The sequence below is a fragment of the Trematomus bernacchii genome, unplaced genomic scaffold (assembly GCF_902827165.1).
Source record: "Trematomus bernacchii unplaced genomic scaffold, fTreBer1.1, whole genome shotgun sequence".
In the NCBI taxonomy this organism is placed as follows: Eukaryota; Metazoa; Chordata; class Actinopteri; order Perciformes; family Nototheniidae; genus Trematomus; species Trematomus bernacchii.
Genome location: NW_022988050.1, coordinates 1,238,526 through 1,264,747, shown reverse-complemented (window position 1 = coordinate 1,264,747; position 26,222 = coordinate 1,238,526). Strand labels below are relative to the sequence as shown.

The following is a 26,222-nucleotide window of genomic DNA, read 5'->3' as shown; positions in this document are numbered from 1 at the left end:
AGCACCCATTTCACTTTCTACTGACAAATGAAAGCCTAAACGAAAGACTCTCTAGTCTAGAGCATAGGAAAAGATTTGGTTATAATAACAGATACATTTAGAAAATTCAAGAGTAATGGCTATTGTTTTTGATATTATTGCCATTTTGTGCTCCAGTGGCGCAATCGGTCAGCGCACGGTACTTATAAGACAGTAACCTGCAGAGTGATGCCGAGGTTGTGAGTTCAAGCCTCACCTGGAGCAGAGAAGTTTAGCTTTCTAGTCATCTGCACGCAACATGAAAGTTTAAAAAGGTGTTGGTGCTGCCGGATTCGGCACCCCCACTTTAACTTTGTCCTAGATAGTCGTACTGTCACCAACATCAGACTGGTGTTTGCTGTTCACCTGTAGTTTGTGCACACAGAAACATTTTACTCTGGGCTCAGCAGGTGAGAAACTAAAGAGGGGCTTCCACACGAGGCAGACCATGTGTTGGTGCACTGGTGATATAGGCGCTGTGGCTTAGTGGTAAAGCGCCTGTCTCGTAAACAGGAGATCCTGGGTTCAAATCCCAGCAGTGCCTCTTTGATACAGAGATTATCTCTACAGCACTGAAGGCAATTTACAATACCACACAAAAAAGGTTAGTTTCACATCCCACCACAATCACATCCAACATTGAGCAGGTAAAAGTGCACTCTTGATCATTTTTTTCAAACAAAGTTTCTTTATATTCAGAGTTACTCACCTAAACTCATTGTGTGGATCTGCAGGCTTTAAAAAGTGAGTAAAATCAACTTCCTTTTAACAAAAAACATTTGCAAAGTAGGCGCTGTAGCTTAGCGGTCAAAGCGCCTGTCTTGTAAACAGGAGATCCTGGGTCCAAATCCCAGCAGTGCCTCTTTGTTACAGAAGATATATCTAGAAGTCTGTCTTTTATTTATATCAGAAGTAAGGGTTTTAGTTTGGGCGTAAAAATGATCAAACGGCCATTCCCAATGTGATTGATGAACCCTCGCAGATGGTCTGATGTCACCTGGTAAATACCTGCGAGTGCAAGATCTCAAAAGTATAAATACAATGAGACAGCACTTTGTGACACATCCTATTACCTTGATGACGAATGTTAAATACAGCAGTGGATTTGGGACTTTTTATATTATTTGCAGCCTGATAATACATTTGTTGTGGAAGAATGAAAGGAAACAGCTGAGCCCATAACTGAGAAGAACAAAATCTGAAGGTGGTGCTGTGGCTTAGTTGGTAAAGAGCCTGTCTAGTAAACAGGAGATCCTGGGTTCAACTCCCAGCAGTGCCTCTTTGTTACAGAGAGCAACTTTTAAGATAAGCCTCTCATCATTACCACGTTCAATTACATTCAATAGTAAATGTTTGGTATAGTTTGTACTTCAAAATGGCTTAGATTATGTATGACCTCGATTTTTTAATCTAGATTTATCTGATGCCCACTGGTAAATATCTATATAAAGAACGGTATTTGAGAAAATCATAATTTATAGAGGTTGGGTGTTCCTAAAAGCACCCATTTCACTTTCTAGTGACAAATTAAAGCCTAAAAGAAAGACTCTAGAGCAGGGATGGGCAACTTTGGTTTAGCACGGAAAATGCGTGTGCATTAAGATTAAACATTAAGATGACATCGTGTACGCAGCTCGCGACGTAAGGAGTCTAGTGGACGGTATCAGTACTACAAGTTAAAAAAATATATGTTTGACTTTTTTAATTAATTACGTTGTTTCTGAATTGATCTGAGGGCCGCCATTTGCCCATTCCTGCTCTAGAGCATAGGAGAGTGTTTGGTTATAATAACCGATACATTTAGAAAATGTAAGGGTAATGGCTATTGTTTTTGATCTTATTGACATTTTGTGCTCCAGTGGCGCAATCGGTCAGTGCGCGGTACTTATAAGACAGTAACCTGCTGAGGTTGTGAGTTCAAGCCTCACCTGAAGCAGAGAAGTTTTAACCTGCATTCAAAGGATATTATCTGAGTTAAACTACTTGGAGTGAAGCATACGGAAAGAGTTTTTCGGTGCTCATTGAGTCATTCATTAAATCTCACAGGCCAAATATTGATGAATGTGACAGAAGCCATACAGTATGCATTGGACACACGGTAAATATGGTCATATGGCTTTGGTTTACTTTGGTTATAATAAATAAATTCAGGAGAGAGAAGGAAAAGAAAACTATTGAGACGTGCTGTGGCTTAGCGGTCAAAGCGGCTGTCTTGTAAACAGGAGATCCTGGGTCCAAATCCCAGCAGCGCCTCTTTGTTACAGACAATATCTCTTGAATTAGGTGTGTTATCCACCTCTGAAATAAGGGTTTGGTTTAGTTTGGGCGTAAAACTATATTAGGGCATTACCAATGTAATACCTGACTTTGACAAACGGACACACAGGATGACAACTAAACATGTTTTCGGTTTGGGACTTTATGATTGCACATTTATCAGCGTGAATAAACATTTGTAGAAATAAAATGACACACTGGAAGTTAAAAAGTAAGGAGGTAGTGGATTGAGAAACGGGCGCTGTGGCTAAGTTGTAAAGCGCCTGTGAAGAATGAGAGGAAACTACTGAGCACAGTATCTGAGAAAAACAGAAACAGTAAGAGCGGTGCTGTGGCTTAACGGTAAAGTGCCTGTCTAGTAAACAGGAGATCCTGGGTTCAACTCCAGCAGCGCCTGTTTGTTACAGAGAGCATTTAGATAAAGCTCTCATCGTTACCACGTTCAATTACATTCAACAGTAAATGTTTGGTATAGTTTGTACTTCAAAATGGCTTCGATTAAGGTTTAAAGTTGACTGTTATCCACCTCTGAAGTAATGGTTTGGATTAATTTGTGTGTATAAACTCGATTTTTTTATCTAGATTTATCTGATGCCCACTGGTAAATATCTATATAAAGAACGGTATTTGAGAAAATCATAATTTATAGAGGTTGGGTGTTCCTAAAAGCACCCATTTCACTTTCTACTGACAAATTAAAGCCTAAACGAAAGACTCTCTAGTCTAGAGCATAGGAAAAGATTTGGTTATAATAACAGATATATTTAGAAAATTCAAGAGTAATGGCTATTGTTTTTGATATTATTGCCATTTTGTGCTCCAGTGGCGCAATCGGTCAGCGCGCGGTACTTATAAGACAGTAACCTGCAGAGTGATGCCGAGGTTGTGAGTTCAAGCCTCACCTGGAGCAGAGAAGTTTAGCTTTCTAGTCATCTGCACGCAACATGAAAGTTTAAAAAGGTGTTGGTGCTGCCGGATTCGGCACCCCCACTTTAACTTTGTCCTAGATAGTCGTACTGTCACCAACATCAGACTGGTGTTTGCTGTTCACCTGTAGTTTGTGCACACAGAAACATTTTACTCTGGGCTCAGCAGGTGAGAAACTAAAGAGGGGCTTCCACATGAGGCAGACCATGTGTTGGTGCACTGGTGATATAGGCGCTGTGGCTTAGTGGTAAAGCGCCTGTCTCGTAAACAGGAGATCCTGGGTTCAAATCCCAGCAGTGCCTCTTTGATACAGAGATTATCTCTACAGCACTGAATGAAATTTACAATACCACCCAAAAAAAGGTTAGTTTCACATCCCACCACAGTCCACACAATCACATCCAACATTGAGCAGGTAAAAGTGCACTCTTGATCATTTTTTCAAACAAAGTTTCTTTATATTCAGAGTTACTCACCTAAACTCATTGTGTGGATCTGCAGGCTTTAAAAAGTGAGTAAAATCAACTTCCTTTTAACAAAAAACATTTGCAAAGTAGGCGCTGTAGCTTAGCGGTCAAAGCGCCTGTCTTGTAAACAGGAGATCCTGGGTCCAAATCCCAGCAGTGCCTCTTTGTTACAGAAGATATATCTAGAAGTCTGTCTTTTATTTATATCAGAAGTAAGGGGTTTAGTTTGGGCGTAAAAATGATCAAACGGCCATTCCCAATGTGATTGATGAACCCTCGCAGATGGTCTGATGTCACCTGGTAAATACCTGCGAGTGCAAGATCTCAAAAGTATAAATACAATGAGACAGCACTTTGTGACACATCCTATTACCTTGATAACGAATGTTAAATACAGCAGTGGATTTGGGACTTTTTATATTATATATATTATTTGCAGCCTGATAATACATTTGTTGTGGAAGAATGAAAGGAAACAGCTGAGCCCATAACTGAGAAGAACAAAATCTGAAGGTGGTGCTGTGGCTTAGTTGGTAAAGAGCCTGTCTAGTAAACAGGAGATCCTGGGTTCAACTCCCAGCAGTGCCTCTTTGTTACAGAGAGCATCTTTTAAGATAAGCCTCTCATCATTACCACGTTCAATTACATGCAATAGTAAATGTTTGGTATAGTTTGTACTTCAAAATGGCTTAGATTATGTATGACCTCGATTTTTTTAATCTAGATTTATCTGATGCCCACTGGTAAATATCTATATAAAGAACGGTATTTGAGAAAATCATAATTTATAGAGGTTGGGTGTTCCTAAAAGCACCCATTTCACTTTCTAGTGACAAATTAAAGCCTAAAAGAAAGACTCTAGAGCAGGGATGGGCAACTTTGGTTTAGCACGGAAAATGCGTGTGCATTAAGATTAAACATTAAGATGACATCGTGTACGCAGCTCGCGACGTAAGGAGTCTAGTGGACGGTATCAGTACTACAAGTTAAAAAAATATATGTTTGACTTTTTTTAATTAATTACGTTGTTTCTAAATTGATCTGAGGGCCGCCATTTGCCCATTCCTGCTCTAGAGCATAGGAGAGTGTTTGGTTATAATAACCGATACATTTAGAAAATGTAAGGGTAATGGCTATTGTTTTTGATCTCATTGACATTTTGTGCTCCAGTGGCGCAATCGGTCAGCGCGCGGTACTTATAAGACAGTAACCTGCTGAGGTTGTGAGTTCAAGCCTCACCTGAAGCAGAGAAGTTTTAACCTGCATTCAAAGGATATTATCTGAGTTAAACTACTTGGAGTGAAGCATACGGAAAGAGTTTTTCGGTGCTCATTGAGTCATTCATTAAATCTCACAGGCCAAATATTGATGAATGTGACAGAAGCCATATGCATTGGACACACAGTAAATATGGTCATATGGCTTTGGTTTACTTTGGTTATAATAAATAAATTCAGGAGAGAGAAGGAAAAGAAAACTATTGAGACATGCTGTGGCTTAGCGTTCAAAGTGCCTGTCTTGTAAACAGGAGATCCTGGGTCCAAATCCCAGCAGCGCCTCTTTGTTACAGACAATATCTCTTGAATTAGGTGTGTTATCCACCTCTGAAATAAGGGTTTGGTTTAGTTTGGGCGTAAAACTAGGGCATTCTCCATCTAATACTTGACCGTGACAGGATGCAACATTACAGCTCAACATATCGTTATTTTGGGACTTTATGAATAAAATGTTTAACAGCCTGAAAGAACATTTGTAGAGATAAAAATAAACAATGGAAGTTACAAAGTAAGGAGGTAGTAATTGTACAAAAAGGCGCAGTCAAAAACACTCAGATTTGCAACAGTTTTTTTGCTAAACCCTATAGATCCTCACAATGAGTTTGGGTGAGTAACTCTGAATATATACCTTGTTTGAAAGAATAATGAAGAGGCCACTTTAACCTGCTCCTTATTGGATGTGATTAGGTGGACTGTGGTGGGATGTGAAATGTACTGTTTTTGGTTAGTCTTGTAAATTGCATTCAGTACTGTAGAGATAATCTTGGTATCAAAGAGGCACTGCTGGGATTTGAACCCAGGATCTCCTGTTTACGAGACAGGCGCTTTACCACTAAGCCACAGCACCTTCTTGTACAATTACTACCTCCTTACTCTGTAACTTCCATTGTTTCTCTTTATCTCTACAAATGTTCTTTCAAGCTGTTAAATATTTTAATCATAAAGTCCAAAAATAACAATATGTTGAGCTGTAATGTTGCATCCTGTCACGATCAAGTATTAATTGGGGAATGCCCTAATATAGGCCCAATCCCAAACCACGCCCTACACCCTACCCCTACACACTCCCCCTCCGTGACGGAGTGAACTCTGTGGAGTGACACTCACAGCTCAATGAGGCTCCCTCCTGTCAGATGGAGGGAGTAAATGGAGGCTGTAGCTCAGTGGATAGTATGATGGACTTGGAATCAGGGAATAGCAAGTTCGAGTCCCACTGCAGTCAGCATGTCGTTGTGTCACTGGGCAAGACACTACACCCCAAATTGCTCCTGTGGTGATTGTCCACAGTACTGAATGTATGTAAGTCGCTTTGGATAAAAGCGTCAAACAAATAACATGTAATGTAATCTAAATACAGCGGCAAACTTTGGGACAAACTCCCCTCTCTCCGGCAGAAACAGGAAATGCCGTAACTGTATGTAACAACGGTTTCAAATCAGCATCTCTTAGACAAACAATTAAAAATAAAACTCCAAACATCTTTAACTGTGTTACTTTTTTGTAAAGCTCTTTTAGTTTTAAACCTGATTTTTATAAGCTTCTTAGTTTTTGCAACAGTCTGTAAATATACACAACTTTATAATAAAATGCACACATTTACCATTTTCTAGACTAAACACAGGTATGATCCCAAGTTAAAAAAATATGAGGTTATCATGAGGTTGTTAAACATCGCAGTTTATCAGTGGATGTTGCTGGAACTGTTTGTAAACAGCGTGTTTCCTGACGGACACACACAGCCTTGAGACCGGTCAGGTAGAGACCGGTCAGGTAGAGACCGGTCTCCAGTCAGCACCGATGCAGACTCGCTGTTTGGGGGCTTGATAGCCCACTCCCCCTCCACACCGCTCCACACTCGTTGGTTTGGAACAGCACTTAATGTGGCAGACCCTCCGCGCGAACGCGCAAACGGAGGGGTAGTGTGTAGGGGTAGGGTGTAGGGGGCGGTTTGGGCCTAAGTTTCCCTCCTGTGTCTGATTGTCTCATTGTGTTCACCTGTTGCCCTTGTGTTTCTGCCTCCCCTGCCCAGCTGTGTCTTGTCCTGTGATTACCCTTCTGTGTATTTAGTCTTGTCTTCCCCTGTGCTCCTTGTCTGATCGTCGTCTCTTTTCTCCTAGTCCACGTTACCGGTTTGTCTCTTCATGTCCATGTTTCATGCTCGTCTATGCTTGTCCATGTCACCTGCCTGTTCCCGTCTGTAACTTTGTTCCGGTCTGTCGTGCTCCCCGGTTTTTATTTATGTTAATTAGTTTCTTGTTTTTCCTGTCTTCGGCTTTTTGTTCCTTGACCTTTTTTTTTCTTTTTTAACTGCACTTGTGTCCTATTTTTCCCAAACCCTGACAACTGCAGGACACACACAACCAAACACACTAACAAACAAAGAATAAACACATACACAAATAGATAAAAAACATTTTGTTTGTATTTTTTATTTGATTAGTATGAAGTCTAACATGCTTCAGAACAAGATGGCAGGATTTATATTTCATGTAAATACATTATGTACTGAAATCCACATGCAGATATAATTGTTTTTAAACCACAACAAGCTCAAATGACTTGAACTATAGAAGAAAATACTAATGTAAAGCCTTAATAAAAGTATACTTGTTTAGTATGGTGGAAAAATCAATAATAGTGTTTCCATAGCATTTCCACAAAGAAGCTACACTCACAGTTTTCAATATATAATATAAAGTCATATATTACTATAACTTTACTGTAGGAGATATTTATGTTAATTGTTGGCATGTCATATTATTATGATAGATATATCATGCAGTGTTATTCTAGACACTTAGGGCTGGTGATTAGATGCAGAAGGTTGTATATAAGGGCACATAGTTGACAGGATAGGGACAGCACAGGTAGAGGGAGCGCACACAGTTCTCACAAGATCTACAGACAAGAAACACTCACTTACAGAATTGGAAAGCCTCTTAATGTTCAACAATTAAGAGAACATGCCATTACATTTACAATACTTCTTTGTACGGTTGCACCATGGCTGTTCAAGTGATCCATGCAGTGTTATGAGTGAACATCAATATTAAAAGGCTTGTGCATACTAGTGCCTGCCCATTTTAAGTTAACATTTATAATAGTAATATATTATTGCAGACTCTTTATTGAGCATAGCATAACTTGCTGTCATTAATCAGAAATAACTTTTGATTAATGATTTCTCCCTGTTCATGTATTGATTCCTAACAAGTCAGTTGAACCCTCGACCCCCTCTTAAAACTAACAATGAGTTTTGTTTAAAACGTTGGTTCTGACCAACCAACCTAAACTACAGATTTGAAACTGACTACAGATGCGTTAAAGAACATGTTAATTGAAGGAATGTTCTAATCAAGTCAGCCTTGAGACAGGTTTTAAAGTTTGTCAAAATGTGTTGCTATGATCAATATAAAGTTTAGATGATCGAAAGGGTTAGGGTAAGCGATTGAGAAATTCTGGATCTGGCCCTGACCTGTGCATCACTGCTTGCACTTGGTGGAGTCGCAGTTTGAAGCAATAGTTAATGTAGTCGACTGTTTCCCTGTGGATATGTTTGGCTTTTGAATTTGTTACAGACTTAATCTAGCTGGCCCGAAATACATTTAATCTTAGTGTTGCAAGTTTATTCCACAGACATTTGCCGCCTTCAGTAGAAGAATGTATAATAAATTCTCTCTGGTGACAAACTTGCAAAGATACAAGTCGGTTTAGTTAATGTCAGACATTTTAGGGGGATAAAAAAAACATGTTTCTGAATAGACCCCAATTGTTTACCACTACTTGTCTTTTGCATGGATCCATAATGAAAAGATGACAACCAAAAACAGAGCGGACACTGTGACATAGACAAAAAAGAAAATTATGTCCAATTTTTTAGCCACTCTGGTCCAGTAGTCGGGCTTCCTTTCTTCCTTCCTGCTGAGGAGCAGAGAGAGTGCTTTCACCGCCTCACTCATCTCCTCTGGGAGCTTCTCCAAGGAATTGGACTCCTCCATCAGTTGGCTTCTTTTGTCCTGCAGACATTTTTTGGTGGAGTGATCATTAACAAGATTATGAACCATTAAAAATAGAAAACCGTTCAACCTTTAACATTCTTGTTTTGTGTCCATTGTGCTCAAAGAATAAAAATATTTCACATACATAATCCAACGGTAACATCTCTTCCCACAAACAAACCTACGGAGCCCTGGAGGGTTCATAGACAGAAAAATAAATAAAACGAGGCCACGCTTTATTAACTTGTGCGCACGATATACTTTCTCGTTCGCACTAGATAACTTTCTCGTTCGCACGAGATACTTTCTCGTGCGCACGATATACTTTCTCGTTCGCACGAGATACTTTCTTATGGTAAAACACATCGAACTGCCCGATTATTACGCCATATTATTAGTTTTATGAAGAATATGTCCAGTCGCCAGGGCGTGTGTGTGTGTGTGTGTGTGTGTTTGTGTGTGTGTGTGTGTGTGTGTGTGTGTGTGTGTGTGTGTGTGCGATGCTGAAGTTGGCTTCCGATTCGGCAGTTAAGGGGAAAGTTAAGGGACATTTAATTTACAGCGCTGAGCGAACAATCCTCCATGTTTGTACCTCTTAAATCGCTGCATAGCCGATTTATTTGGACTGGATTATCCCAGACAGTCTAATCATTCTTTATAACACAGTTTGAGATTTGTGAAACCTTAAAGGTCCCATGTCATGCTTTTCCGGTTATTACCTGTCCCCTTGTGTGTTATGAAGGTTTTTATGCATGTAGACATGCTAGGGAAAACATTGTTTTCATGCCAGCTACAATGAATGACCGAACGTAGCTGACTACCCGTATAAGATTGCAATTGTAAACATGTTCTTGCTAGCCTAGACTAGCTGTTGTTCATAGTAGATTGGCATATTACACTGAACAACTAGGAAACGTAGGTTAGCATATTAGCTGGCAAGCTAACTGTGTTGATTAGATAGATACACACTCCTACCACAACTACTACTAACGAATCTAAAACAACTAAGTTCCTCTAATATTTTGTGATTTGTATTTGATTTCGTCCAGCCAGATCAGGAAACTCCTGGCGTATCTGGCGGACAACACACACACGGGATGACCACTCTGATGCCTCGTCCTAAAAAGCCCTGGCAGCAGCTGACAAAGCTGCGATAGGCAAGATGCCGAAAACGCCTATAAGGGGAGGAATGGATGTATATACAGTGTATATATGTATATTTACACATGTTCCTTTTGTACATTTCTAAAATAAAGTTTGATGGAAATATTTAGTATCCTTTCTTCCCTGAATTATTTGCTCCTATAACATATCATTCATATATAGCAAACCATGATTTGATTTCTCATCAAACAGTAGTAGTTTATTACAGGTAAAAATAACTTACTCTTCTATAACAACAGTTGTAGGTACAGTTCGGTTAGTTAGCGTATAAAATATACGGCTGTACCGACGCCATTATAAGACTGATGTTCCGCTCAGAGCGAGCTGAAAAAAGCACTGTTAGACATGGGCGGAGCCTCTCTGGTGGTTGACTAATCAGAACAGAGTGGCCGAGCTGACCAATCGGAGCACACTGGGCTCACAGGGAGGGGGGGGCAAGAGCTCCAACGAGCCGTTTAGGACAGAGAGTGAATACCGGTGAATACACATACTTTACAGAGATACTGTATGCGAAACCAATGTGAGCTTGGAAAATTGCACAGTATAAATCTATTTTAGTATACCTCAACAATGGAATTATGATCAGTGGAAATGGCCATGACATGGGACCTTTAATTCTCTTTGTGAAAATTAAAAAAAGGGAGATTTCAGTGCTTTTTTCGCATCTTGACCACATTAGACCAGGTCCTGATCTAAAACCACTATACCTAGACTCATCAAATCTGGACTGGATTATCCCAGAGAGGCTAAACATTCTTTATAACACAGTTTGAGATTTGTGAAACCTTTATTCTATTTGTGAAAATACAAAAAAGGGAGATTTCAGTGCTTTTTTCGCATCTAGACCACACTGGACCAGGTCCTGATCTAAAACCCTAAACATCTAAAAATGTTTGGTTTTTGTGACCAGTTAGACTCATTAAGGCCATTGTTTCCCTTTATTATGCTATACTCTGCTATGACAAGTGCAACTACGGAAGTGGATTGGAGTCTTTCAGAGCCTGTCACAGTTCCAGATCATACCAGTGTAAAGCTATATGTACATTAGTAATCATAGTTTTTCTATGTCAAAAAAAGTATAAACAGCATGCAACAATATCAAAACGTGCTAAACATGCTCATGTCTTTATTATATTTGGGTTGCAAAGGTCATGCCACAGTCTGACAAGCCTAACTTGTTTAAGAATTAAAAATGCAGCCCCCACTTCAATCAATAAAGCATTCCAAATATATATCATGTGCAGTATTCATTAGTAGCCGTCATCCCATGCAGTTTAAATATACTGGGACCCCAGCAAGGCAGCGTTACACTGGTGAGTACATGTGAAAGGATTTCAGGAGCCTTTTGCTTCATTTACATTATTTTAGTGGTTTGAGTAAGAGTACTTTTTAGAAATTAAGGTTTCACAAATCTCAAACTGTGTTATAAAGAATGTTTAGCCTCTCTGGGATAATCCAATCCAGATTTGATGAGTCTAGGTATAGTGGTTTTAGATCAGGACCTGGTTTTATGTGGTCAAGACGCAAAAAAAGGACTGAAATCTCCCTTTTTTTAATTTTCACAAATAGAATTAAGGTTTCACAAATCTCAAACTGTGTTATAAAGAATGTTTAGACTCTCTGGGATAATCCAGTCCAAATAAATCGGCTATGCAGCGATTTAAGAGGTACAAACACGGAGGATTGTTCGCTCAGCGCTGTAAATTAAATTTCTCTTAACTTTCCCCTTAACTGCCGAATCGGAAGCCAACTTCAGCGTCGTTGTGTGTGTGTGTGTGTGTGTGTGTGTGTGTGTGTGTGTGTGTGTGTGTGTGTGTGTGTGTGTGTGTGTGTGTGTGTGTGTGTGTGTGTGGGGGGGGGGCATTTGTTTATAATAGTGTAGTTCGTTCCGGTGCATTCCGGCAGGACTATAGCACTACATCGAGATTAAGATTAAAGGAATTTCTTTCACTTGGGAATACACATATAACTATGGAGAACCAGATTTGTGTAAATGACTGTTCGTGGTAATTTGAAAACAAATGCCGGTGGCGTCGGACACACACACACAGAGCGGAGCTGAGCACAAACACACACACATCATGATTCATGCGCCCTGGTGACTGGACATCTCCTTCATAAAACGAGTAATAGGGGGAATACTCTGGTAGTTCCATGTGTGTAGAGGTGTGTGTGGTTAAACGTAGCAGCCTCGATCTCTATTCAGCTGTTCTAATGAAGGGAAACACAGTGAAGTAAACAGTAAAAGGCACAGCTCTTTGCAGCTGGTGTTGCTCTTCTCAGATTCTGCTGAGTTACACATTACTGCCTCCAGTGCCCTGTACGACGAAGCCAGTTCAACAGACCCTGGATATGTTTGAGTTTCCCTGCTTAACTAACCCTAACAAACGCGATCTCGCTAAACGGTCCCACGAAGCTGGTTATCAACTCAGTAAATCAACCAGGGTTTCTCTGTCCGGCTGAGAGCGCGTTCACGTGAAAGGGACGGGGTTAGCAACATTTGACCAATCACAAACATGGAGAAGCGTGCTGACAGCGCAGCGTCATACTTCATGAATGAATAGTAAATAGCAAATCCTGCTTCGTAGTACAGGCCACTGGTGCCGCAGAGATTTCATAAAGTGAAGGAGGTTTTCCTTCTATAAAACCGCTGTGGGCAGCAGTTACTGTGAGAGTCATGGACAGGAATTCATAGATCAAAGCAGACTGGTTTACAGACTTCTGTTTTGTGAATCCGGTGCTTAAATAAATAGCTCTAAACTCCTGGCCAAAATGTCCCTAAATGAAGTCTGAGTTTGAAATATATCTCAAATAATGTATGCACTGCCATTTCTCCACATAAACATAACAGTCTGCAATGAAACGGTTGTCTCCTCTGTGCTCCACTTCCTACTTGGCGCACCGGTAACTTTCTCGTGCGAACGAGAAACTAACAAAATACTTTCTCGTTCGCACGAAATATTTTCTCGTTCGCACGAAATAGTAATTTGTGCGAACGAGAAAGTATATCGTGCGCACGAGATACTTTTTTTTTCTCTCCATGAACCTGTAGGGGCTCCGTACAAACCTCTGAAACTGTGAGTAACCCTAAACTGTTTTATACTTTACTAGTATTGTTTTTAGTTTAATTTTTTTAATTTAGGCAAACATTCCCTTTACAGAGTAACCCAATTCTCACCTCTTTGGTCACAGACAGCAGTTCAGATGGCGGTTCATCAGACACATTACACACACAAGCACAGTGAGTCCATTTCTTCACATCTGAAAGGAAATTGTTGACACACAACAGCAGCATGTTCAGAAGATGGATTATTAGTCGTACATTTTTCTTTGTGTATTAAAATAATATAAATAAAGTGTCCATCCTAGTTGCCCTGTTTGTCTCCACAGTCCTTACTCAGGCCTTTATCTGCCTGGTTTTCTTCAGATGCAGAGTCTCTATCAATCAGATACATCACCAAAATCGTCTCCAGAAGGCTGATCATCATCAAACCAAACATCCCAATGCAGAAGACCGCTGAAGAGAAAAGGCAACGTCATGAAAGTGACACCAATGACAAGAAACTAAGTCAGTTCATGTGTTGTTTCTGCTTAATGGAAATGACAGTGAAATTCAATAATGACTGTGCTGCTTTACCTATGAGCGGTATCCTCTCTGAAGAGGAAGGCAGAATGTCGTTGAGAATAAGCTGCATCACAGTGACAGCGAGCAGCACAGTGACCTTGAAGCTGAGCTTCTCACCCCCGCTGTCTGAGATCAGGAAGGAGGCCAAGTCCAGACAGAAGAAGAACAGGATGGGCACTAAGAAGTTGGCGATGTAAAGGGCAGAACGCCTCCTCATCGTGATCTGTGAAACTTCCAATGGTCAGTTGGTTCATGATACTCAAATACCTTTTTTTAAAGCAAATTATGTCAAATCAGAATCAGAATACCTTTATTAGACATTTACATTGTAAAAATCAAAACTATTTTGACAATGAATTCATCAGTAGAGCTGCTTTGTGTGTTTTACATTATATTATATTATATTTTGGTAATGGATTGATAAACACACTGCTGCAACAAACGTCTGGAGAATTTAGTCATGCATTTAGCAGCTAAGGAGATACATATTCCCCTAAGGAGATGGTAGAGACCGAAAACAGAACTAAGAATAGTAGTAAATATTGAACTTAAATTGCCAAGGTGTTCAGAAACAAATTAATTGTAATCTTGCTCCATTACTAATGTATGTGTTCATAAATGTGATGGAAACTTCTGAAGCAATGGAGACGAAACTCAGAGAGACAGGGGGAGAGCTGGAACTTTGCTGGCAAACACTGATGGTTTATTTGGAGCTTCAGCCGGAGAATTCACAAGACAGGTGCTGTGCCACGAGTTGACACAGCGGTTGCCAATCCAATTCTGAAGATCTCTACCCCAGACCCCTGTATATAGCTCTGAGAGAATAATCAACATTGTGCATTACAAGATAAAGCAGGCAAAGCACTATAGCACCTCTATTAGCTGACGCCAACAGGCAGGAACAGGGAGACAAAACACTGAGAGCACAACAGCCCAAGTTTGTAGGCCTGTGCTCAGTGAGGGCAGTACAAACTGAGAAACTGGGTCAAAGGTATACATATTTCCCCAACAATAAGAAACAGTTTGATTCATTGTTTCCGTTTACACCCAGTGTCCTAAAAATAAAAGCTGTAGATGTTGGTTTAAGTAGAATAAATAACTCCTGCACACTGTCCTCTAAACTGGCAGTCACACATTTCCATCATATTATAAAAGTGCCAAAGTGTTTAATTCTGCTTTTTATATTGCAGGTTAAATGCAAAAGCAGGAAGTGGAACTTCAGAAATCTACATGCAAATATTTGCCAGAAGAAACACATTTTAACAGTAAAATGTCCTCAATACTTACAGTATAAACAATCCTGCTTTGATTTAATCCATAAGGGGTGGTGAGAGTTGTTGTGTTGACTGTCAAGTTGAGGAACAGCCACTCATACTGGGTCCCCATATCTTCATGAGACCAATTTGTCAAAACTGTATCGTTGTGAATGCCTTCAAACGTAATTTCCTCATCTGAAGTGAAAATAATATGGGTTTTCTTATCTGGTCAACAAAGAAGAAATGCATGTGGACACACACACTCACTCACTCACTCACACACACACACACACACACACACACACACACACACACACACACACACACACACACACAACACACACACACACACACACACACACACACACACACACACACACACACACACACACACACACACACACACACACACACACACACACACACACACACACACACACACACACACATACTTTAGATTAATGCCTAACTTGCATGCTCACCAGTGTATATAATTGACTTGAAAGACAAGCTGCAGTTCTGAATATCGAAGGGAAATTTGTAAACTTGCATCTTGCATGTGCTGACCACCGTAAGGTAATTAAGATCTTGAACGTAACCATTAGAGTGAAGGGCGACATTAGGACTTTGATGAGCCTTGTCCTTCTCCCTCCTGTAGGAAAATACATACAGGACACAAACATATAAACCATTTATCATAAATCTACATTAACAATGATACTGTTTAGTGTTAAACTCTTTAGTTTACTCTACAGTAGTTGTCATGCAGGAGAGCAGAGCAGGGTACAGGATTAATGAACAGAGCAGGGCAAGGCAGGGCAGGAAAGGCAAACCAAACTAAACAGAAACCTCCCCATGAACAAAACAAGGGTCTGACAAACACCAACAGAAAAGCAGAACTCAAATAAACAAAGAACTAATCACAAGGACAAGACACAGCTGGGCGGGGCAGTAATAACACAAAGGCACCATGTGAACAGAATCAGGTAACCAAACAGTCTGGAAGACACAGAGACAGGAAGTAAAAACAGACATAACACAGGGGGTGATCACTTTTCAAAATAAAGCAGGAAACACTGATATTGAGATTGTGACACTAGTTTACCGCTGGTTCTTTAAATATATAAATATACAAGTTATAACAATATAAAGTATATCAACGTCTTAAAAATGAGTAACCGGGCTCATGTCACTTAGGGAGTCTGCTTCATTATTTATTTCATTCCCAGCAAAGTTACATTGTTTTTCCTACTTTTTCTGTCTTGGTATATAGAAACAATATACGAGTACCTTGTAGGTTACTAAGAAGTTCAAAACAATCGCAGCCTAATAAGTCCCCCAAAAGGTTACAACACCTTACTAAAGTTCTAAATGACATTTACTTGAACACTGACAATTGCAAAATATCAGTCCTAATATTACTGGACCTCAGTGCTGTATTCAATACAGTTGAACACAACATTTTGTTGGACAGATTGGAAAACTGGGTTGGACTATCTGACAAAGCCCTTCACTGATTGAATCGTATCTGCGGGACAGAGAGTTTTTTGTATCTGTTGGTCCTTACAAATCTCAAAAAACACCCATGACATGTGGAGTTCCCCAAGGTTCGATTCTTGGTCCAGTTCTGTTCAATATTTACATGCTCCCACTTGCTCATATCCTGAAACAATAAAAAAATATCCTACCATAACTATGCAGATGACACTCAGATTTATATCACAATAAACCCTGACGACAAAGGACCATTAGAATCTCTGAAAAGCTGCATACAACAAATCAGCACCTGGATGAATCACAATGTCCTGCAACTTAATAAGGACAAAACGGAAACAATTGTTTTTGGTGTCAAAAAAGAACGGGCCAATATCAGAACTCAATTAGAAGAAATACTGTTAAAAACATCAGACAATGTCAGAAACCTTGGTGTAGTTATGGACTCTGATTTCAATTTCAAAAAACACATCAAAGATATCACAAAATCAGCTTTTTATCACCTAAAAACCAAAGCCAGACTGAAAACACTTATGACCCAACACGACCTCGATCAACTAGTACATGGCTTTGTTTTTAGCAGACATGACTACTGTAATAGTGTTTTCACAGGTCTCTGTAAAAAAATCAATAAAACAACTACAACTCATCCAGAACGCTGCTGCCAGAGTCCTCACCAAACCTAGGAGAATTGACCACATCACCCCAGTTCTAGAAGATCTGCACTGGCTTCCTATTACACAAAGGATACACTTCAAAATCCTACTTTCAACATGCAAAGCAATTAATGGATTGGGACCAAAATCCATGTCAGAGATGCTTCACTGTTACGAGCCAGCCAGAGCTCTCAGATCAACAGGAGCGGGTTTACTCGTCGTCCCCAGAGTCAGAACTACATTTGCAGAGGCAGCTTTTCGTTTTTATGCACCACAAGCCTGGAACAAACTGCCTGAAATGTTGAGGTTCACCCCAACCCTGGGTTCTTTTATATCAAGGTTAACCGTGCCTTATCATTGCACTTTTAGTTGCAGCCAGTATTTTATCGCTTTTATGAATTTTCTTTTTTTGTTTGTTTTTGATTGGTTTTATTTTTTATTTTTTATTATTATGTGTTGAATGCCTATGTGAAGCACTTTGAATTGCGATCTTAAAATGTGCTATACAAATAAACTAACCTTGAACCTTGACCCTTGAACCTTTGTCTCTCCCTTGTTTATGTAACCGGTAAATATTGTATTAATGATTCCATGTACATATTAATTAAACCCTAATGGGGTGTATTCAGTAAGATGCTTAATGTTTTAAGTGCAATATTACTCCAACATTAAGCCTGACATATCTTCTAAAAAAGTAGAAGTAAGTCTGTTCCAAGAGAGTGATAAGATTGTAAAAATACAACACATTTGTGTAAACAATATAATTGGAATAATATAACATGTTTAAAAGTTGTAGCACAATCGTTTTTATATCCAAATGATTTAGTTTGTGTCCTTCCTAACAGTAACACGCTCTATCATCAGTTTCTGTTGTGAGTGTGTGTATTTGTGAGTAAGCACAAACATTCAAACTTACATCTCTTCAATAATTAGATCTGGTTTCCACAACAAATCAGCAGGGACTTTTACAACATCAATTCCACAAAAATCTTCTGGATCCCAATGTATGTCAGGATCTCTCCATTTCTACAGAGAAAAACAAAGAAGGAAGGTGATCCGGAAGAAAGGAAGGAAGAAGGGGGAGAAAGAGAAATAAAAACTGAAAAGATGCAGTTAAATGAAAATAACTTTCACCAATGATGATGATGTGACTGCTTTCTTTCTCAAAGCAAACTCACCATATAAATCCAAATGTAGGAAACCAAAGTCTGGTCAATCTCTCTCTGTAAGCAAAATAAATGTGTGAAAATCTTTACGGCAGCACAATTAACATTTCCCTCTGACAGCTTGGATATAAAATAAATTCAAGTGGTGATCAGGTGAGACTTGCCAAACAAGTTAGGTAGAAGGACATGCACATATGTAACCAAATGTAGTGAGTGCTGTATAAACCTGATGAGACTACAAAGCTGAATTAAAGGAGAGGTGTCATGGCCATTTCCACTGATCATAATTCCATTGTTGAGGTATACTAGAATAGATTTATATTGTGAAATTTTCCAAACTCACATTGGTTTCTCATACAGCATCTCTGTAAACTACGTATATTCACTGAATTTCACTCTCTGCCTTTAACGGCTCGTTGTAGCTCCCAAAGCTCCAGCCCCCACCCTCCCTGTGAGCACAGTGTGCTCTGATTGGTCGGGACGTTGTGAATCGCGCTGAGCTCCGTGGAGGTGTTGTTTCCTTATTTAGGATACACAGCCAAACACAGCCAAACTCATCCTGAGCATACACAAACTCACAGCCGAAGTAAAAACAATAAGTGTGGCTTGATATTGAGTAAGAAAAAGGTTGATAAACGCTGTGAGAATGGGTCTGCAGAGAGAATTTTGCCCCGATCCCAACTGTCTGTTATCAGCCTGCAGCCAGGGAGGAGAAATCAGCTGAGCTGCCTGCTCCCTGCACACAGATGTGTGTGTGTGTGTGTGAGGAAGTCCGTGGATTGGTCAATTTGGACCAATCAGCGGGGGCTTAACGTAACGGCTCCGCTGACGTAACGTAACTGCTCCATGGATTGGTCCATTTCGTTCCGGGTACGGCTTGACATCATGCCGTACCCGGAAGAATCAAATGGACAATGACGTATCTCCAACGAGGCGTTTTGGGGAGGTATTTTCTGTGTTAGAGTTTTACTCGCTACAGGGTGTACTTTGAGGGTTTTGACTCTGCACACCGTTTACATGCAGAAAAACCTTCATAACACACAAGGGGACGGGTAATAACCGGAAAAGCATGACACCTCTCCTTTAAGTCCTGTGAGTCAAAAGGTTACAAGACACTTGTGCTTCCCAGTATTTGATGTTGTTAGCCTTTAGACCTTTGGAGTAGGCCACAGGGCACTCTAACATAATATTATGCAGTTTGACATATACAGGAAATTTGAGGGCACCAAGTATAGATGAGAGCCAATCAGAAGCAACAGAGTTCAGCCGTGTATGCAAGTGTATTTGTACTACTCAGATTTCTTAGCAGGGGAAGTATACTTTTAAAACCAGAAGTCTTTCCCATAATCTTCTGAGTGAATTTCTTACATTATTTTAGGTGTTATATGCTTCCATCAGTATGGATGGCAATAAGTGGTGTAAGCTATTAAAGCGCAAGCACATGGCTTTTTCCTTGAGGCAGTTGGTACCAGAACCACTTTTGTGTCAGTACAAAATGATTAGCGTGCTATGTAGAAATGTACAGTATGTTGAGGTGTTATTCTGTTCCTTTTGTATTAGCTTACCCTACATTTTAGTTTGATGTCACTGATACCAATTGCTTTTTTCTCTTTATCTTTTACCGTGTGTTTACAGGGTTTGATCATATTGTATTTTATTTTGTTTATTTATTGAGATAAGAGTTGCATCCACAGCAAAAAAAAATGTTCCTGGGCACATGGCCTTAATTTCCATAAAAAAGAAAAAACGTACCCTTCTTGACGGGATCGAATATTATCAATAAAACAAAGCTTATTTAAAAAACTTACCACATCTAGAATGCCTTGGACTGACATATAAAGGAATACTCCTGTATAATTGAGGGGGTCTCCAGGTCGAACCATTGAGTACAACTCCTTATTTTGGGTCAGGTTCAAGTAGTTCAAAATATGATGATTACGGCAGGTAACAGCAGAATCCCCGGATTCTATTGGGATGATAACAAGACAATACCTCTGTCAGAAAGGTACCTCTTTCAGTTAAACCATCCAAATGTTACCATGATCTCCATCAGCAAGTCATGTAGTTGCTGTCTGTCAATTTAGCCTTTTTACTACACCCTAAATATGTTTAGTCAACATACCTGGTGCCAAGGTTGAGCTCATCAGAAAACCACTCTATGGCCCTAGCCACACGGTGACGAAACAGGTCGTATCCGCTACAGTTCTCTATCTTATAGAGGGTTCGGCCACACAAGGCCGACAGGGAAACACAGATAACGATAATGAAAACGGGTCCCAAGGTGGGTAGATCTGGGGACGCAAGGCTCTGGGGGGCCAAACGGCCCTATACGATCATTTTCTGATAACGATGACGCAACCTCTCCTGCTCACGCCCGTGTCACCCGCGTCATTGCTGATGTGTTTCGCCAACAACAACAACAGTTTTCAGAGTGTTTCGAGCCAGGTCCCGGTATCTCGCAGGACAGTGCACCCAGCAGGTGCCTCCAGCAGACCCCCCCCGCACGGCAGAGTTTCCGATAGCCGGCAAATCTAAAATTCTCCGGTCAAAATGACGCTTATTGTTTAGGTATCCTTTGACACGTAGGCAGTCATATCATTAGCTAGAACTATCTAGATCTGATCGATATGGACATAAACGCGACCAATTTCCTAAATCTTTGGCGGAAAGTGTAAGGCGGGGCCTCTCATATGACGCACACCTGCACACTTGCTAGCCTGTTCCATTCTTCGTTCTCCGAATGCCAGGAAGGATTCTTGCCTAGCCTCTGATGGACCTGACTCGGAAGACAAGGAAGCGTCCTCAACATTGAGAAACACCCATAGTGTTCACCTGCTGGCCCTGTGTTTCTCCTCCCCTCTCCAGCGGTGTCTTGTGATTACCCTTGTGTATTTAGTCTTGCTTGCCCTTGTCAGTTTGTTGTCGTTTTGTGGGGTTTTGTTCAATTTCATGTCTGGATTTCCCTGGTCTAGCCTCCTGTGTCTCCTGAGTGTTCCCGGTTTGTTCTCGTTTTGTTTGTCACTTTTCCTTTTGTTCCTCCTCGCTTGCTCCTGCCCTTTTTGATGCTATACCAGCTTTTAATTGAATAAAAGCTCACCTTCTGTTTGTATCCCCACACCTGCCTCCCTGTTTGTACTGCTTTTGGGTGCGCACTCCAAAACACTGACATTGTGTTTTTAGTAGGGCTGTCAAGTTAACGCGTTAAAAAAAATGAACGCCACTAATTATTTTAACGCGATTAACGCATGTGTATTTTTTGTCCTCGGCCGCCCCGTAGTTTCAGAGCGCATCGAGTTTAAAATACCATCTACAAGCTGATGCTGACAGCCCCACTCCTGCCGCCCGCTTGTGGCAGACCACACTTCCACGCTCACCGGCAGGCCCGGACTGGCCATCGGGAGGACCGGGAGGGTGTGTGTATGTGTGGCGCGAGCGAGGCACACCTTACGTGTTGTTGTTGTTGTTGTTAGCATCTGGTGCTAGCTAGCTGCGCTAACGGATACAAGGAGCTGTTTCAATTAAAACAGAGGAGCGACATTTCGCCGACAACTGTGCCGAGCACTTGACTTTATGCAGGTAGCCAGACAGTGGGACATGGTACGAAAAGTCAGCACACTCAGCACGGATAGTGCGCGCAACATGATTGCAGCGTCCAGGCAGCTCCCGTTCGAGCATATATGCCTTGAGCTGCACATAGCTCCAACGATCCATCACAGTGTCTCCACATTCACACACACCCACACCCACACACACACAACACACACACACACACACACACACACACACACACACACACACACACACACACCACACACACACACACACACACACACACACACACACACACACACACACACACACACACACACACACACGCACGCACGCACACACACACACACACACACACTGTATTGTATTATTGTATGAGAGAGGTTCCAGGTTGAATTGAGGCGAATATTTGTAATGTTCAGAGGTTGTTGTGTTTAATATTCATAAGAATATTTGTCATTGTTCAAATGATAATAAACAAACATATAAAGCATATTTGTCCACTCATATGTTGATAAGAGTATTAAAAACTTGAAAAATATCCATCTAAGGTACATTTAGAACAGATAAAAAATGTGCGATTAATTTGCGATTAATCGCGATTAACTATTTTAATCGACTGACAGCCCTAGTTTTTAGCTTTTAATAACAGTAACACAATCTTTTCATTTTCATCTTTTGACAGATATAAATATCGAGGATCAGTAAATCTAATTACTCAACACATTTTCTCACGGATATTTAAAATCTATTAATAAGACTAATGCTTTATATATTTAATTACTTGACACATTTTGAGTGTTGACATACTTGCTTCAAAGCTGTGATTTGATGTAAGATCATCCTGAAGCTCTAGTAGCTCTGTGGTATTCCAGGAACTTCCACCTGACAGAAAAGAGTATACAGCTCTACAATCAGTATTTTGTCCATGCACACACACAAACTGCTTTCCCACAAAACATTTTGAAGTGCATCTGCAGATATTATTTGGTTTAACTGATTTTGAGATAACCATTTCCTAAATGTTTTACCCTACAAAGAAGGTACATGGGATTTGTGGAGCTCACTTCACTGTAAATGGTAATTCCAAAAAATCTAAATCCACTCCTCTTTCCAGGAACAGCATAATGGTTACGTCAGACATCATGCATTCTCAAGACATCAAGTTTAGTTTCTTTATAATATTGTTCTGTTTGCTGTTCACACCATTAACATATCTTTAATTACTACACAAAAGACTGCTTTGAATTATACAATGCGGTAAACAGACAAGAGTATTACTTTTCAAGACTTCTATATATATAATAAATAGAAGAACACGTAATTGCTGTGTAGTTTTTTCCCCTTTACATACCCTTGTTATTGTCGTCCTTTGAGTTATTGTTGGTACTTCCACCTGACAGAAAAAAGTATACAGCTAGAAAAGTGATTCAAATGAAGCTGGTTAAATTGTTGTGTAACTGTTAGGAAAAAGAGAATAGAGCTCTACATTTAATATTATGTTCATGCACACAAATGGTAGTTTTTTAACTAAAGCAACTTCTCTTGCAGGGACATACCTGCTACTCTGAATAATCCACATACTACGCCGGGAAATTATGAAAGAGTTGGAAAATAGTTTTTTTTTTGTTAATAGATGTTGCTTGTAGTGTTTTTTTTTTATTCTGTATCACAAAACAAACCTTCATTCCCCTCAATTATATTGGAGTGGCAACAGAAACGTCCCACCTGCATGCAACATATAGAATTGTTCTTACCTGTGAGGAGGAGCAGAAAGAGGAAACCGGTAAACATCCTGACTGGGAGAGGTGAGCAAAGTAAATGAGCATCCCTGTCCTTTTTGTGTTATTGTAGTCGTAGAGATATTATTTCTACTGGAAGAGGGACGGGCAATTGATTGACCAAATTGTCTTTTTTTTTACTGGTTAGTCTAATGATAGAAACTCACTAATGCAGCAAGGCTTCCAGGAACTGCCAACCATTTCAACACTCAGCCCTCTGTGGTTAACCCTTGTATGGTGTTCGGGTCTGTGGGACCCGTTTTCATTATTTATCTAAAGAAAAATAATATCATCAATTATTTTTTGAAGCTCACACTCAATGGCCATGGCTCATTTTCTGTGAGGAACATATATCAGAACACATTTTCAATGACCACCCACTGTACACCCCCCCTACACATTTACATTACATACAGGGTGTTCGGGTCCACTGGACAAAAGTGTGGAAATTGTACCTGTGTGTGTGTGTGTGTGTGTGTGTGTGTGTGTGTGTGTGTGTGTGTGTGTGTGTGTGTGTGTGTGTGTGTGTGTGTGTGTGTGTGTGTGTGTGTGTGTGTGTGTGTGTGTGTGTGTGTGTGTGTGTGTGTGTGTGTGTGTGTGTGTGCGCGTGCGTGCGTGTGCAGTTACACTTACATTTCCTCAATAGTGATATCTGGTATCCACAACACTTCAACAGGATGAGAAACATTATCAATTCCACAAAACTGATTTGGATCCCAGGATATGTATTCATTGTGCCACCTCCACAGAGGAAAAGAGAAACATGATCCACGGTAACATAATAAACATAATATATCGTTTAAATGGAAAAACATTTCCACACAAAAGTTCCTTCAGGATTCATCACAGCACTCACCATGACAGTCCAAACATAAGCGATGCATTTCTGGTCTTTCTCAACCTGTAAACAAATAAATAACGAATATATGTTAGGTCTGATTAGGGCTAAAGTGAGTTTAAAGAGGTAACCCGGTGAAAGTTGAAAATAATAAATTATATTATTCGTAATACATGACAACCTGCAGAAGTTGTCCCCTAGCATAGTAATACACACTTGTTTACATTACATTTGGTGACTTAGGCTCAATTAAAGGTAAATATTACGAAAGCTAATATGATTACTTTTTCCTTATGTTCCAGCTAAATGTTAATCAATTATGTCAAACTGCCATATTTGTAATGTTAATTAGTTTATTATAGACACACGTATATGTGGGGGAAACTTCTGAAGCAATTGGAGACAGGACTCGGAGAGACACGAGGAGAGCTGGAGCTTTGATGGCAAACACTGACGGTTTATTTGGAGCTTCGGCCGGAGAATTCACAAGACAGGTCACGGGCCATGATCTTAGCTAGTTCAGAGAGAATAATCAACATTGTGCATAACAAGATAGAATCATAACACCTCTATCAGCTGACGCCAACAGGCAGAAACAGGGAGACAAAACACTGAGAGCACAGCAGCCAAGGTTACAGGTGCGTGTGCTCAGTCAGGACTGTATGGACTGATAAACTGGGTCAAAGTTATGGGCCTTGGAAAATATTTCCCCAACAGTATATACAAGTAGTATCTCCATTCAAACTTGGAGAACAAAACAACTAAAGGAACCAATTTGCTTGTACTGCATTTCCTCCTTAAATACCCTGAAGATTGTTCAAAGAGCTTTTTCGTCAAAATATCTTTTCACAGTTCGGGAAAACATGAAAGCTTTCACTCACCACATCCAGAATGGCATAGAGCAGCACTTCCAGAGAAACCCGTGTGGGGCGCTTATAGTTTTTAACGGGGCGAGTCATTGGTTTTGGTCAGCTGCAGGTGGTTCAAAACTTCCTGATAACTGCAGTTATTCTCAGGTAACACCCCATCTACAGCAAAAACATCAAGACATTCATAAATTGACCAATTACATAAGAAGGTAATGTGGAAACATGCTCTTTTAGACTTTCCTTCTAAATTAGAACTACTTATGTTTGTCTGGACATTATTCTCTGTGGGTAGGTTTTTGTTAGGAAAATATCACTCGACACCAGGTTGAGAATCAATAATCAGGTACCAATGTATTCTTGCAAGAAGGAGCAGAGTTAAGTCACATACAAAGGATATGGGTTAACTCACACACATGGGGTATGTTGCTCAACGGAGCAGGAAAAAGCATCAGGCTTATATAGTCCAAAACACGGAGATAACAACAAAGTCGTAAATCGAGGTGGCGCTAATATCACCCGCAGGTGTCGGAAAGGTGTCGGAAAGGTGTCGGGGACATCTGCGACGTCTTCTGGAAAGAGTCACGTACTTCCTTCACGCCTCATAGAAATGAGATATTTAGGAGACAACAAGTATGTATCTTCTCATAAATATCAACAACCTGAAATGCCCTGCCTCCTCCTATCATTAGAAGAGGCAGCTGCAAGGTCGTACACAGTGCAGAGTCACACATAGTATCAGTGCATTAAAACAACCCATAAAGAGGAGACAACTTGTATTTTCTCCAACATATCCCTCCTGTGTATACTTCGTATAACATAGAACTTGGAAAATACAAATGATTATAAAGATTAAAAATTCA

The 26,222-nt window shown here is 40.2% G+C and overlaps 10 non-coding genes and 1 pseudogene across 10 annotated transcripts; 9 read left to right on the top strand and 2 right to left on the bottom strand.

Moving 5' to 3' along the window:
• The window catches only part of LOC117473393, a 58,000-nt pseudogene that overhangs the window by 25,381 nt on the left and 6,397 nt on the right, over window positions 1-26,222 (bottom strand).
• On the top strand, window positions 150-243 carry trnai-uau. The gene is made up of 2 exons: window positions 150-187; window positions 208-243. It is a non-coding gene; the product is annotated as a tRNA-Ile (tRNA).
• trnat-cgu lies at window positions 491-562 on the top strand. Its single transcript has one exon. It is a non-coding gene; the product is annotated as a tRNA-Thr (tRNA).
• Window positions 808-880, top strand: trnat-ugu. The gene has a single exon. It is a non-coding gene; the product is annotated as a tRNA-Thr (tRNA).
• trnat-agu lies at window positions 1,225-1,297 on the top strand. The gene has a single exon. It is a non-coding gene; the product is annotated as a tRNA-Thr (tRNA).
• Window positions 3,112-3,205, top strand: trnai-uau. Its single transcript has 2 exons — window positions 3,112-3,149; window positions 3,170-3,205. It is a non-coding gene; the product is annotated as a tRNA-Ile (tRNA).
• Window positions 3,453-3,524, top strand: trnat-cgu. The gene has a single exon. It is a non-coding gene; the product is annotated as a tRNA-Thr (tRNA).
• trnat-ugu lies at window positions 3,779-3,851 on the top strand. The gene has a single exon. It is a non-coding gene; the product is annotated as a tRNA-Thr (tRNA).
• trnat-agu lies at window positions 4,205-4,277 on the top strand. The gene has a single exon. It is a non-coding gene; the product is annotated as a tRNA-Thr (tRNA).
• Window positions 4,853-4,936, top strand: trnai-uau. The gene is given in 2 exon segments: window positions 4,853-4,890; window positions 4,901-4,936. It is a non-coding gene; the product is annotated as a tRNA-Ile (tRNA).
• On the bottom strand, window positions 5,742-5,813 carry trnat-cgu. Its single transcript has one exon. It is a non-coding gene; the product is annotated as a tRNA-Thr (tRNA).